Raw genomic sequence first — 16,275 nt, forward strand, 5'->3', positions numbered from 1 at the left:
TTGCTATGAACTTATTGGATTGATACTTGGCTTGGAAACCTGTTCATGTGGTTTTAAAATCGATTCTTGCAACAAATGTTTTTCAAAATTTTGAAGAATTTTGTGAAGCTTGTTCTTGTACTAACATTGTTTTTGAGAATCTCTTGGCAGATGACTGAAAGAACCAACTCTCTGGCCAAGAAGAAGGGCAATGCATCAAAGGGCAAAGGTTTGGTCTCAGGGTCTTCAAATCCAAGAGAAAAAAGTCAAGGTGCAAAGAATACCACAAAGCAAGGGAAGTGTGATCCAGCGCCAAAAAGGACAAGGCCTGAAGGAAAAGCTTTGGTGGTTGCTTCTGGTTCCAAGAAGAAGGGGAAACAGTTGGCTGTGGTATCTGAGACTGAACAGACTGAAAGTGACTCAAGCAGCTCAGCTGGTGGTTCCCAAGGCACCATTGAAGAGGGATCAAAGAAGTTCAAGACAACTGAACCAGAAACACTTGATTATCTGGCTAAGTTTCAACAGATAGAGATCCAGAAAGGGAGATTCCCTGATTTGGACTTTCTGAAGAAGATTGGCATCTATGAAGATGTCAAGACTTTGCTTGGGAACATGGGTGTTGAGTCACTTTTGGAGATGAGAGAGATCGCTTATGAACAAGAGTCACAAGAATTCTTGGCGTCCTTTGAAGCTTTCATTTACTACCCAAGGGATTCAAGAATTATTCAAGGAGATGGGCTTGGACATGTGGAGTTTACTGTGAAAGGGAAGGAGTATTCAGTGTCATTCAGAGAATTGAATGAGATTTTTGGGTTTTCATCACCTAGAAATGAACTTCTCTCAAACCAGGTCAATCTCAGAAAAGATGAGATCCAACTTCTATGGAGATCAATTGCTTCTGGGAAGTACACAGCTGGAACAGCTAAGTCCTCTTGGATAAGGAATTCAGTCCTGAGATATGTACACAAGATTCTCTCTCACAGCTTCTACTTCAAGATTGATGTTGGAAGAGTTCACAAAGGAGATCTGATGCTTCTTGGTGTAGGGCTGAGACCGCTGATGCCAACACATGAAGATGGGGAACCCTATGAAGGGTATGAATACCCACTTTGCCTTGCATCTCAATTAGCAAGGTCTTTGATGTTCTACAAAAAGTGCATGTGGGGTTCTACAAAGCAAGATGCAAAGCTGGCCCATGGATGGGTGATAACAAAGATCTTGAAAGCCATGGGGTACAGATTCAAGGAGAACAAGGCAAAGTTTGATCTGATTAATGAAGCACATTTGTGTAAGATTGGCTTCCTCCAAGGAAGAGTGGGTACCAAGGTAGTATACAACTTCAAGACACTCATCAGTGAGCCAGCCCAAGTTCTCCTGCCCAATCCCTCCATCACCACAGTCCAAGTTAAGAGGAACATTCACTTCTTCTTGCTGAAGGAAGAGCTGTACAATGTCCAAACTGATCTACCAATCCTCATATACAAGCAAGCTTGCAGAGAAGAAGCCTCCAGGGGAAAGAAAGCAACCGCTGAAGATGCTACCACAAGTGCAGCTGGTGCTCAAGATGCTGATCTGCCTCCACCTCAAAAACGTTTTGGTGGCAACAGATACCACTTTGATGATTACAACTGGGAGGAACCAGGCACTTCAGGGTTCAGAGCTCAACAGAAGATTGGTATTCTCCAACAATGGTGCAAGTACCAAGACAAAACCATCCACAAGATGGCCAAATGCATCAAGGAGATGAAGAAGAGGATCTAGAAGCTTGAAAAACCTTGCAAAGGTGGGGCTCCAGCACCGGTTTCACCAAGGAACAGAGAGGAAGTTGGAGAGAGTTCCATGAACTGCACAGCCCTGGTCACATATGGAACCACTTGGGTAGATCTTGACGACGGGTCTGATGAAGCCAGCCATCATTCTTGGGAGACACCATCCGGCCACACTTCAAACCCCTCCTACTCATTGGGGTCTGACTTCAACAGCCACTAGGTAACACTCAAAACCTTGTAAATAGCATGTAGTTTTCTTTTTTTTTCTTTTGCATTTCACTTGTTTACTTTGTTTTCACTCCTTTCTCATACTTTTATAACACAAGGGAATGTGTTATTTAAGTGTGGGGGAGGAGTTTCATCCTTCACTGATCATGTTTTCTCTTTTCTTATTTTACACTTTGAGTCTTGAGTCACATTTTAGTTGCATATTCATGTAGTCTCATCTAAGTGCATATAAAAACCAAAAAAATGGAAAAATCTGAAAAAGTTTCACAAAAAAAAAATTGATCATGTAGCTGCATTCTCATTTTTAGGATTGAGTCTAGATTGCATATGCATGTAGGTTGCATCTTGCAGGGAGTAATGATAGGTTTTCTAGAGAGTACATCACTTTGAGAACTTGAACTGAATATGCTTGTGAATCTTTTTCTGTGCTTGCAAAGTCTGAAATGATCTGAATCTGAGAAGCAAGTTTGAATTGAACTCAACTCTAATTAAGTGAAAACCCTGAACTTGACTTGAAATTATCATTTGGTGCATTGTTTGAATAAGCTTGTGGATACCAATATACATATTTGAGCTAGAACCCTGTTTTTACCATCCTCTTCCTTAGCTCAAATAGCTGAATCTGCATAATAGATCAGTTTTCCTCACCCTGAACCCATCCTTCTTTCAAGCCAATTGTTTGTGTGTGATTGAGAGGCCACCTTGGACCAGACTTAGCAGAAAGTGTTAGGTTTAGGGCGACAAGGGCAAGTCTCATTGAGTGCTAAGTTCCATAATCAAGGAGCTGAGAGATTTGGCAAGAACTAAGTGTGGGGGAATACATGTTGGTGAGTGGAAAAAGGAGAGATGAGTGGAAATAAAAGAAGAATGGTGAGAACTAGGGGATAGAAAAAGAATTCAGTCTTGGAGTTTTGAGTCAAAAGAAGTGAGCTCTAGTGTTTTGAAAAGAAAGAGTCTAGCCTCTAAGAGAAAAGAAAAGAAGCCAAAGAGCTCAAATGTTTTAAAAAGAAAGAAAAAAAGAGGTTAGAGGTTACAAAAGAAAGTGATAAAGAGCTATGGAAAGTTTGAACTCCAAGACTTGTGTATGAAAAAGAAAAGAGAGTCCCCTAGTGAGAGAAGAATGAGTGTGAAAAGTAAGCAAGTGAGAAAACTTTGAGTAGAGTGTGGGGTGGAATGAGTCTTTGCCCTTGTATGCATAGGTTGCCTTTTACCTTTAGCATTCTGCCAAAGTTTGGTCATTCATAGAGAGATCCTTTAGCTGCATTGAACCCACTCAGGCATTGATGAGATCATTTTAATCTCATAACCTCACCCTAGCCAAACTATGTTTTTTTAAACAATGCATCATTTGATCCACTTGGTAAAAAGCTTAATGAATGTGAAAGAGTTGAGAGAGAGAAGAACTTGTGGAGATTCCTTGTTGAGTTGATATATATCTGAGTATGGCTTTGCATTGCATAATTGAGCATGAACTTGAATTCTCATTGTGATCACTTCTCTCAAAAAGGAAATGTGAACTCCCATGCATTCAACCTCTTTCTCTCATTTGTTCTTGTTTGCTTGAGGACAAGCAAACGACAAGTGTGGGGGAGTTGATATGTTCATAATTTGCAACATTTAGGTTGCATAATTCATTCTAAATCATGTTTTATTCCATGCATTTTAGGTCCTTAGGGTTTGTTTTAGAACTTAGGAGATGCATTAGGTCCCAACGAGTCTTTGCATGTTTTGAGTGTTTATCAAGTGCATTTGGAGCTGAAAAGATGAATCCAGGAGGTGGAATGGTGATCAAAGCTTGAAAAGTGGCAAAATGGAGTCTTTGGAGGTTATCGGCCATTCTCGCTGACCAGGAGGGTTTTTCACGGCCATTCTCACGTACCAGGAAAGATTTTACCGGCCAAAACACGTACCACGGGTAGATTTCATCGGCCAAAACGCGTACCGGTTAAAGCATCTCTCGGCCAAAATCTCCGGGTGCAGACACGTTTACGAAATCGCCTGTCCGGGGAGCTTTTCGGTCCGATTCAGATGGCGGGTGCTTCATAGAAGTTGGAGAGGATTGGAGCACGGTTTCCTAGCAAGTGGAATCACGGAATTCGGACGCGTGAGCAGAGAGTTAAGCTCGTCGGAAGAAACCCTTGTCTCGCTGCTGTTTTGGACCAAGCCGATGAGCTCTGAAGAATGCGAAGGACGGTGTACTTCCAGGCCGATTCAGTTTCCGGGGCCTTTATGCGAACCCGAGACGATTGAGTCTTCTTTCCAGAACGTCCGAGATCATTCAATTCGGAGCAACGAGCAGGAAGATACGGTCTCCGGAATGGACACATGTCTAGACGCCTCTCTCTGTTCGTGTAAATGCACTGCAAAGCTGTGCCCTCCAGGAAGCCTTCCACTTCCCAAGCACCGAATCTTTCTTCACCCAAGTTGGAGATAAATGAGTCCTCTGTCTTCTTCAACCGGAATCACTCAATTCGGACAAGTTTAGTGGAAGTTACACTCTCCGGAATGCGAAGTGGTCCAAGCTGCTCTGAATGCTGCGAGATGGTCTTGCGACTTGGTTAACCCGCAGGCCTGAAGATGAATGCCTGAAAGCTGATGCTGCGAGTTGAGAAGGGCGGGTAAGCTATCACTGGATGAGGTCTGAGGCTCCCGAGCAAGAAAATTGCTAAGTCCACAATCATGCGACTTAGGCATGGGAGCTGGCCGCGCCTGGAACCAAGCCGCACGATCACTCGCAATTTACTCCGAGTTGAGCCTGCGACCTGAGTACAATGGAAACCAACCCGCAGAGTTTGTACACTCCCCAGAAACCGCCTTGGTCCTGCGAGTTGAAGAAGAAGAAGATTAAGCCACAGCAAAACTCGCAAATCACTCCTACTTGGGCATGCGGCTTGGACAAGACGATTTAAGCCTCACAAGACAGGTTCTTCATCTACTGCGACTTGGGCGTGCTACCTGGGACATACTGGACATACCCGCAGTAATTCCCACTTTATCCATTAAAGCCGGGTCAGGACCCGGTTTGTTCCGGGCTGACCCGGTTTGTTTTTAGAAAGATATAAATACTTTTTAGGGTTTTTTTGTGAGAGAACTAAGCTTTATTCCTTTTGTCTCTTGCCTCTTTTGTGAAAATGACTCCACCAAGAAGAGAAATATCGATTTTTGGCCCTTTAATCAAGAGAGTTTAAGAGATTTTTGTGTTTAAAGCTGCTTTCTTCTTAATCTATCATCTCCATCTCCATTTCTCATCATTAATCATGCTAATCTTCTCAACTTGCAAAGGTTTAAGAGAGATTAGTATGATTAGTGAGTAGTCACCTTAATGAGGTTCTAGATGTGTAGGTTAGGGTGCTAAAGTGTTAGATTAGGAGTGCTTAGGGCTAGATTCATTAATTCATCTCTCTAAACAGCTGTTCTCTATGCTAGATCCTTGCACATCACTTGAGATCTAGATTCTGGGAATTTCATGCACCAAAAGTGTTTGATGAAATTCCTGAAAGAGCTGTATTAGAGGTTTAAGCATTTCCTGCATGATGATGTATTGTTAATTGCTTGAATGATCATTAAGAACTGTTTATTAATGCATATTGATTCATATTTCACAAATGGGAATTTGGTTTGAAAATGGATTAGTATAAGGGTTGATACCTTCATGAGAGGATTAACCTAGATTATAGTTCTTAATCATTTGAATCATGTCTCATCATTGTCATTAGCATTTCTAATTTAGCACCAAGGCACCCTAACCAACTATCATGTCTAGAATCTCATGCCTCCATCATATCATATTCCCATCATTTGTCATTGTTTAGTTCTTGTTTAATCATTTCATTAGTCTTTAATCCTGTTTAGGTTTGTAGTTGTCTTTAGAAAATCAAAACCACTCTTGTTTGCTTGAATTAAGAACTTGATCACATAGTTTAGTGTCTAACACCACATCTGGATTGATAAACCTCTTTGTGCTACTTTGACAAGGGGATTGATAACCTCTATAAAGAGCCTTGAAAACTCTTAGTTATCAGTTCTGCAACAGAAGAGTTTGAAGAAGAACTTTGGAGTGACGAAGAACCTGCTAGGCAAAGCAAGGAGATGTCGAAAAAGACTTCTCTCAGGAAAAGATCTTCTTCATTGGACTAAGCCACATCCTACACCAAATTCGAGCTAAACGACTTAAAACAGAAGCGCTTAATGGGAGGCAACGCATTTAGGTATTGTTTTCTTTGGGATATTTTTTCTTTTTCTATTGATCTTTTTTTTTTCTTAGTTTCAGGTGTTTCTTATAAAATAAAATAAAAAAGCCAAAAAATAAAAAAACCCAAAAACCCAAAAAGAAGGATGGTCCCTGACTGCTCGGCCCAGCAGGAACTAAGGAGAATCAGGAACAGGCCGCATTTAAGCCCTCGCGGTCGCAGGCGTTCTGACCGTGGGAGACACCACTTCGACCGCAGCCGCATTTTTCTTACCGCGGCCGAGCACCAGTTTGCCGCGGTCGCGTGACCCCTGACCGCAGCAGATGGTCGTTGAGATGATATCCGGCCCCAAACCACCCACTTCACCTCATTCCACCTCATCAAGCCCCACTTCACCTCATTCATCACTTCCCACCACCTTCCATCACCACCTATCACCTTCCCAAACCTCTTCGAATGAATCCGGTCCATCTCCACCAGCATCCCGGATCCAGGTAAGTTCTCTTTGGCCTTACCAAATTCGATTATCTTTGCATTTTTCTCATCCAATCTCGACTTGTTTCACACTGAGGACAGTGTGATTTAAGTCTGGGGGAGGATTTCATCCCTTTCTAACCACTTTTCTTTCATGAGTCTTGCATTATCTACACTTTCTGCATTTTCCTTAAAGTTTTTCAAAATTGATTTTTAAAACAAAATACATTTTAAAGGGAATGGTGAACATGAATCAATGATAGTTGATTGTGTGCTTTTAGAATGTTCCTAGTGACATGCTCATTCATGATTTAAGACTAGACTAGGCGGTAGCTAAGCACATTTGAAACAAAGTACCCCAGAGGAATTTGAATGATTTCGATTTAGATGAAGGAATACACTAGCTCTGTTTTATTTGGACTTAATTCTCTCATTGAAGCATTAGACCAGGGAAACGAATCACACATTCAGGACTCCTTTACCCTTTTTACCACTCTCTGTTGATCTTGAATGGCTAGTTCATCTTTAGCTAGTTCCCCACCTTAACCAATCCTCTTTCAAACCACATGCACTCTTGTTTTCTATTGTCTTATATGCAGATATGTGTAAAAACGTTAGAGAGAAAGAGGAACGATGCAGTTTTCAGTCACCAAAGACAGAGACCTGCGATTAGCCGGAAAACTTCCCGGAAGGATTCAACACATGAGGAAGCTTAGTTTGCCTTTGAAAATCTCAAATTTTGGTACAATCTCTTCCTCTAGTCTCTCTCTCTTTAAAAGGCATCCCCTTTCCTAAATAAAAGAAATAAAAAATCCAAAAATAGGAAAAGAAAGGAGATAAAAGCCTTAGCGAGTCTAGAGAGATCAAATTTTAAGTCCCAAGGCAACTGGAGTTCGATTTTACGGAGTTTTGGAGATCATTTTCTGATTCCCAGAAAGAATCTAAGTCTGAGGGAATAGTTGTTCACAACAAAGGAGGAAGGATTATGCAACAACATTTGGCAAGAAGAAGTGACTGAAAATTGCGGTCATCAACAAGTCCTTATCTCTCTTGCGGTTTTGCATATTATCTTGCATCCTCCAGATTCATCAGGTAACCCGAAACACTTTAACTCCACCACTTAAACAGCCCTTTAATACCAAACGCCGTCTACCCTAGATGATGTCTTTAATGAGAATTACCTATTGCACTTAATGAATGTAGAGAGCTATTTGACTGGAATCAAGATTTAGATTATTTAAGTTTTGCATGACGGAAAAAGTGGGCTAGTATCTTTTGTGTCTTGGTGAGAATTTTCTAGACTAAGTTGTGGATTGATGCACGATCTTTGGTCCTAGTTTAGGAATTCATGTCTCTGAGATTTGTGCATTCCCTATTCTTGTTTTCACTTAACCAGTTTAGACTTTTGCTTTGTTTGAGGACAAACAAAGGTTTAAGTCTGGGAGAGTTGATAACACCGTATTTTGACCACTTTTATGGATCGTTTTGAAATACTTTTTCTATGTTTTTTACTGCTTTCAAGTACTTTTATTACGTTTTTCTAGTATTTGTAGTTCCAAGACTCTTTTCAGGAAACTTAGGGAAAAGCTTAAAAAAATGGATAGAAGACCAGATTTTCAGCTCAGAGTCAAACCGTCAGAAGCTCACCCCCGATTGAAGGCCTTCTCACCGTCTGATCCAGCTCAAATTTTGAGATCTCAAAGATGAAAGTATCATCTTTCCAGCACAGTTTACATCTTGGCAATCCAACGGTTCAATCAAAAGATACGCGAAGACCAACATGTCCCGTAAACCAGCCAGCAAGCATTTCCACCCGCAGCCAACAGCCATTTCACCACGGTCAGAAGCTTCCCGTCCGCGGCCAGCCAACTCCAAACTCGAAGGCCCATTTCTGAAGCCCAAAATGATTCCCTCATTTGGAGAAACCCTAAGTGACGCCCAGAGATATTTTGAGCACTATAAATACATGTTTTAGGAACCCTAATTCGTATCACCTCATATGCACTCATTGTTTTAGAATAATTTTTAAGTTTTAGCTTTTAGGGAGTGAGAGATTTGTCTCTTGAACCCTTGTTCTTTCTTTTTCAATTTCGATTATTACTCTAATTTTTAATACTATGTTTTTAATTTCGTTCATCATGTCTGAGTAGTTTTATTGTTGGGTCTAAGGGATTTTCGATGGGGATACATATGTTCGATGAGGATTCCATGAGCTATTGAAGCCAAATCTTAGAACTTTTTCTTCTGAATTTACTTTTACTGCATGAGAGTAGCGTCATGAACTACAATCTGATCCAGATGCTTGGTGACACGAAAGTGTTCATCCGGTGTCAGATCTAGTTTGGGAGAGCAAAACAAACATAGAGTGGAACCCTACCTATGGGCGATTTGTGAATGTTGATGAGTCTTGAACGTAATGCATCTCTTCTCTTCCAGGGCCAGAGTGGAAACCTACTGGTCAGGGTTGAGAGAGATAATTGTCTATGATCACGACAGTGGCGTATTCATATGTCCGTGACTCTAGTTCGAAAATTTTAAGCTAAGATCTTATCAAATTTACTCTCTATCAATGTTTTGAATCGTTCATACCCCAGAGAAAACTTCCCTGAAACCCAGTGCCCTCTTTTCTATAGATTTACACCGATTTTATTTCAAGCTTTAGTTCATCATTTTCATTCTCTTAATCGATTTTCACTTAAGCAATTAGGTTTAGGCGTTTTTTCTCGTTTTTAGTCGATTTCATTAAGTTTAGTTATCAGGTCATTTTAATTCTCGTATTTTCTCGTTAAGATTAGTTTTTACGTTTTAAAGACACCACCAAAACCCAATTAAAATCGCTTGGTTCTAGACTTCCTTACTTTATATTCCTTTTGAATGCTTTTGCAGGAAAGATCCTCCTTCCCTGTGGATTCGATCCCTAAGTACTACAATTGATCAGCTGTGCACTTGTGGCTATTGATTTCATTTAGGGTAAAACTTGACACCCTCACGACAGCAGACACATCAATTATCCTCTAGATAAATCTTGTGCATACAAAGAGTGAATATCCTACAGCTTTTGTATGCTTTCTCAGTTCAGACAACAGCAGTGTGGTTTCTTCTTCTGTCAAACCAGAATTTATAATGACAGGATAAGTTGAATTTGGTCCAAGGAAAGCGTACTTAAGTCCGACGGGAAGAGGCTTTAAGCTCGCTCCAAGGATCATTAATTGCTGCGGCAGTGTCTTTAGGAGGTGTAGGAATGTTTGTTTGGTCCTTAAGATCTAGATAGTTTAGAGGTTTCCTATAAGTTTCGGATTTATCAATCACACGTGCACATTCACTTGAAATTTCTTCAAGGAAATTGCGTTCGTCTTTTGTGGGTGAAAGCGTGACACTTAAAGGGTCGTCGGGAAGCAGATCTTCATAGACTTCCTCAATAATTCTGTCTAGCTCATCAATCCAACAAATTTTGCCATCCAAAGTTGGTTTATCGAAACTTTTGTTCATGTCAATTACATAACTAGACCGGCTAGATGAAGGTCAACTTTTCCTTCAGGAACATTGATTATGGCTCCAGTGTAGATAGGAATGGTCGTCCAAGAATAAGGGGATCCTTAGGTTCACTTTCTAGTTCTAGAACTACGAAATCGGTTGGTATGGAACTTTTTTCGATTTTGACGGGAACATCTATTAAGATACCTACGAGTTGTCTAACAGAACAATCAGCTAATACTAAAGAAATTTTAGTAGGCTGGAAAGTGTGATGTCCTAAACGTTTTGCTACTGAAAGAGGCATCATGTTTATGCTCGATCCTAAATCACAGAGAGCACACTCAAAAGCCATATTGTTGATAGTGCATGAAAGTACGAAGTTTCCAGGATCGTTTTTCTTTTCAGGGATTCGGTTGCAGGATAGAACTACATTCATGGGTTATTATCATAAAGCCTTCTTCAAGAGTTAAAGAATTTGTTAGAATACCCTTCATATATTTTCTTAAAGCGGGAATCATAGCACAAGCTTCTACAAAAGGTAATCTCACATTTAATTGATCGATTAACTCCTTCAGCTTAGCTTTTTCTTTTTCTTTCTTAGGGGCTCTAAAGGCTCAAGGATATGGAGGTTTAGGTTTATAGACACGAGTTGGTGGAGGTGGAATCGGGTTTTCTCCGAGGATTTCCCGCGATGTATTTTCTCTTACTTCTTCTCCATCCTTCTCTCCTATCACTTCTTTTTCAACATCTTCAATCGTGATTCTTTCTCTTTTTTTTTCATTTTCCTTACCCTTTTCCTCACCTTCATGATCTTTAGGAAATCCAGCCTCTTTGTAAGCTAGACCACTCCTAAGTGTGATGGCTTTCACATGATCGGAGGGGTCGGCTTCGCTTGAGCTTTCGAAAGAATTTTCACTTGGCTCCTCTTCAGAATTATCTATGTTCTTAGACTTATTTTTGATCATTAGACAATGGAGTTTGGAAAATTTTTCATTGAAATCTTTCTGCATCTCTTTCATTTCGGAACTAAGATCACTAATTTCCTGACCTAGTTTTTTCAAGCTCTATAATTCTTTTGTTTACGTTTTCAGCTTCAGAAGAGGGAAAACTAGGATAGGTGATTGGATCAGATTGAACAGCCATGATTGGTTCGGAAGACGGTTTACCGCGGTCGTAAAGCTCGTGACTGTGGCAAAATGGGTCTTGGCCGCGGTCCGGTGAAACACAACCGTGGTGAAACCATGGTTTCCCACGATCCAAAAGGATGGACCCGCGGTGATCAGGTACGAAGGGAAAATCTTGAATTTGATAGACTTCTGCAGTGTTCATCATCTCTTGATCATAAGAATCCATTGGGTTGTTCCAATCATCAAAATTACACGTATTTTTTGTCTTGTTTGGTTGTTGCAATCCAAGTTGACTCATTATGTGATGGAGACACTTTATGACTTCCGAAATCTCTTCTTTCTTCTCAGGAAGTGCAGAATTTCCAAACGTTGCTTGATTACGGATGCTGTTTGCAAGATTGTTGATGAAAACACGAGCATCTTCTACAGATCTAGTTGAGAAGTCTGCATTACTTGCTGTGTCGAAAGAGTGTTGTAACTCTAGATTTATGTCTCAATAGAAGATACCCATCAGGTATTCGTCGGTATATCCGTGATGTGGACAATCTCTTTGGTATTCCCTAAATCTCTCCCGAGTATCTAAAAGATCTTCATCTTCTTTTTGTTTAAAGTTCGTATCTTGTTCCTTAAGAGATTGGAACGATTTCTAGTGTAAAAACGATTTAGGAAAGCCTTTCTACACGCTGTCCACGTTTTTAGTGAAGCAGGTTCTAAAGATTTTAGCCATTTGCTGGCAGTGTCTCTCAAAGAGAATGGGAAAATACTACACTTGTGGTAATCCCCATTTGCTGTAATGGTTGCACATAATTCTTCGAACGTCATGATATGGTCCATTGGGTGTTCGGATGAATAACCATAGAATTGATTTTGTTGACCGAAGTGGATATAGGGTACCTTAATTTCGGTTTTGTCATCCTCTGGTAAGGCTGGTTAAATAGCTCTTTGATCTCCCATGAACTTCTCGAGTGAATCAAAAATTTCAATCAGTTCATCATCTTCATGTTTTGCCGATCCGATTAGCTCATTGTCATCATAGTTCGGTTCTTCAAACTCATCATCAGTCAGGTCATCGTCGCTTGCATCACCATCCACACGATATGGTGGATCACCAAGAGTCCCGAAAACATGTTTCGGGTCTCCCATTGTAGAGAAACCTGAAAAAATTCAAAAGAAAAAGTAAAAGTAAACAAGTGTTCTAATGGATTTAATCTGGGATTCGCAACAAAACAAATCAAAAGTCCCCGGCAACGGCGCCAAAAAATTGATGCTGTTGTAAACGGGGTTTAAACGGGGTTGGTCGGTTTTACTAAGCTTCAGATTTTAAATTTATAACCCCTAAATGTCTGCAAGTGCACAGATGTGCGCTGTAGTACTTAGGGTATCGATCCACTTAGACTTAGTTGTTTCAGTACGAATTCACGCCAATGCTTAAATCGGATTAGAACTAAACAGGTTTGGATTTTGGTTTTGGGTTTTGGAATATTAAGTCAAGTCAAACTAGAAATGGTTTTGGTGTGTAGACTACTTAAAAAGCAAGAAAATGAACGAAGATAAGAATTTAAACTAAAGACAGATGCAAATAAGCATATAAGTAAGCAAGAGAGATAAGCGGTTGTGAATGGAATGATGAGGCAAAGGTCTTAGGTAGGATAATGAACTAGGGTGCTTTCCACACTAAACAGCAAGTTAATGAACCAATGATCAAGCAGCTTCATTTAACATGAACTCATTAAATAGAATAATCCTCTCATGAAGGCATTAAACTTCTATGCTAATCCTCTTTCATACCAAAATCCCTTTTGAGAAGCATGAATCAGCAAGCATTAAAAATCAGTTCAATAAGTCATTTAAGAGAACAAACTATCATTATCATGAAGAAAGACTCTTAAACCTCTAACAAACTTGGTTCAGACATTTCTACAAACACTTTTGATGCGAGAATATATCTTTGATCTAGACCACATGTGATGTTCAAGGATCTAACATAGAGACCGGTTTGTTAGAGAATGAATGATGCAGATCTAGAACCTAAACTCGCTAATCTAGCATTTCAGCACCCTAATCTACCTATCTAAGACCTTAATAGCGAAACTACTCACTAATCATGAAGAGCACACTTAATCTTTTGCAAGAAGTGATGCTAGACATGATTAGAAGCTTTAAAATGATGGAAAGAAATTAAAAGAACAAGATATTTGATTAAAAAACGAGATATCTGATTAAAGAGACAAGTTTTCACCAAAGAGGCAAGTTCTCAAGGATAAGATAAGAGATAAGATAAGTAGGGTTTTAGTCCTTAAAACTATATATAGTAAAGCTAAGTGATGCGGGTCAGCCCGGAACAAACCGGGTACTGAACCGGTTTTGTTGGATCGTTGGGTGGACACCTTGGTGAGTGAGAGACTGAAGCCGAGGGATTGATGTCGAGGGGCTCAGTATTGCTGAGTCAAATATGAAGGATTCACCAAGAACTCATGAAGAACCCACCAAGAACCTGCATGAACCCTAGTCTTTGATTCATCTTCTCGTGCACCCGTTAGAACGGCTTTGTTCTTGATCTGGGTTTGTGGCAAGGGACCTCGGCATAGATACACCGTGGGGTCAGGTCGAGGTCTTGATGCTTTCATCCGACAACCTTGCACCATGGTATAGGCAAGCCGTGGACTTCGCTTGAGGCTTTGAGCACTTTGCTTTGGTGAGATTCACCTCGGTGTGTGTACACCAAGGGGCTTTGGTCGAGGGGACAAGGAAGATGGGGTCCAACGTGCAATGCCGAGGGGTTGAAGCCGAGGTCTAGTTTCACACTTACAAATCTCAAGCCAAGTCGCATAGATGCTCAACTTCAACACTTAGTAATTTTCAGCTCCATTTCTTTAGCATGTGTGCCTTGGTCTTGATACACCGAGGGGTTAGCACGAGGTCTGGACCAAAAGTTCGGAGACTAGGCCTCGGCTTAGGCAATGTCGAGGGAACGACACTGATGCCTGCTAAAATACTTAGAACAAATTGCAACTGTTGAAGCTTGTATCGACCCGCTTGTATCCTGATCGCAATAACTTTCAGCACATAACTCCAAACGACTTGAAACCAACTCCACAAGAAAGATCACTCATTCATCTCAAACTTTTATGCAGAAAACATTGGCACTTAGGAAGTGGAAGGCTCCTCGGACCGCTCATCTTTGCATCGCATTGGAATGGTAAGAAAACAGCTCCTGGACCCGTGTTCACTCCGGTGACGATATCTCTCAAGCCACATTTCCAAATCGGATGATCTCAGGTTTTCTAGAAAGAAAACTCAAAGACCTTGAATCTTGATGAAGGCACCGGAGACTGAATCGGACTGGAAAGGAATCGTCCCATGTAATCTTTGAAGTTCATTGGATAGGCTTAAAATGCATGCGAGACAGGTGTGTCTAAAGGTGAACTTAAGTCTTTGCTCACTGCTTCGAATTCAGTAATTCCAACTGTTCTGGAACCCTGACTCGATCATCTCACTTGGATGAAGATCCCGACAACTGATTCGGACCGGAAGCTCCGGATTGGCAATATTTGATGTGCGCTGGTGCAAACAGATTTTAACCGAGAAATCCTTCCTGCGGTAAGCTTTTTAGCTGAGAAATAATCACCGTCTCAGCATAAAATTTCACCCGATAGCGTCTTCACCCAATACTGACTTTGGTCGAGAGAAATTCACCCGATAGCATTTTTGGCCGAGAAAACTGATCCATCCAGTACATGTTTTTGCCAAGAAATTCCTTTAAGCCATTTTCACCATTTTTGACCTTTTTCTTCACCGTTTCAACTCTGGATCAAATATCTTCTGCTCCAAACATCCTCAAAAGCACCTGATAAAGACTCCAAACCATGCAAAGACTCATTGGGACCTAATGCAAAACCTAAGGTCTAAATCAATGCTTAAGGACCTAAAATGCATGAGATAAGACATGATTTGGACTCTAAAATGCAATATAAATGATGCAAGTTGTGAACATATCACTAGGAAGGGAGAAAAAGGCGTTTTTGATCTCTAGGGCCGAGAAATCTTTCTCCAGGCTACCTCTCTGCACGGCTGAACATTCATAACCCAGGGATGCGGTAATGTCCTCTCTTCAGTTCTAACCAAAATCTGCCACTTTCTGTTTGCCTCAAACTCCCGGTCCGCATTACTAGGAGAAGGATCCGAAAACAGCTCACTCTGTATCCTGATTAGAGTTTCATGTGCTTCCCCAGTTCTCTTTTCCAAGTTAGAGTAATTAGATTTGCAAAAGTTTATAATAGGATTCTTAAGAGCCTTGAGCTTGTGAGAAACTCAGAACATAGCAGATCCCACCGTGTTAAGGGAATACCAATGATAACAAACCCAAAGAACAAAATCAACATTTTGGACTCAACATTTTGGAGAAAGCAATAAAGGACTTGAAAGGCTTCTTCAGCCACTACTGCAGTGGGTTCAGAACAATACGTGCAGAAGAGTGGTCTGAGAAATCTGGCTCACCAAAAATGCCATATGCCAAGGGGAATTGAAAATCCCACAGGTCTTTTACAAGAATCGTGTCAAGCTTCTTTGCACTTGGAATCACCCTTATCTTATTCAACCAGGTAAAAGAACATCCCCTGAACGTTAAATCCGTATCTGAAGCATCAAGAAGGCAATCTCTAAACTCCTGCGTTTGTTGATAACACCATATTTTGACCACTTTTATGGATTGATTCAAAGTCTTATGCCAATATTTTAACTCTGTTTTCAAATATTTTTAAGTGATATCCATGTTTCAGAGTTTTAAAATACTTTTTTGGAAACTTAGACTAAAGAAGTGCAATTTGGAGCAAATGAACAATTTTGGATAAATTCAGACTATCAGAAGTATGGCAAGAGATGAATATCTTCCCACCATCCGATCATCCCCAAAATTTGAGACAACATAGAGTAGACTACCAGCTATCTAATGCAATTGGTTTGGAGACAATCCAACGGTTAGATCTTCAGATATTCCCAATGGACAAAAGATATATGATGTAGTCCTAGAGCAGA

The 16,275-nt window shown here is 40.5% G+C and overlaps 1 non-coding gene across 1 annotated transcript; it reads left to right on the plus strand.

The window, feature by feature from the left end:
* The first annotated feature begins 11,768 nt into the window (after positions 1–11,768).
* LOC112085860 lies at positions 11,769–11,875 on the plus strand. Its single transcript, XR_002899147.1, has one exon. It is a non-coding gene; the product is annotated as a small nucleolar RNA R71 (small nucleolar RNA).
* The last annotated feature ends 4,400 nt before the right edge of the window (positions 11,876–16,275 follow it).

The sequence above is a fragment of the Eutrema salsugineum genome, unplaced genomic scaffold (assembly GCF_000478725.1).
Source record: "Eutrema salsugineum unplaced genomic scaffold, Eutsalg1_0 scaffold_3, whole genome shotgun sequence".
In the NCBI taxonomy this organism is placed as follows: domain Eukaryota; kingdom Viridiplantae; phylum Streptophyta; class Magnoliopsida; order Brassicales; family Brassicaceae; genus Eutrema; species Eutrema salsugineum.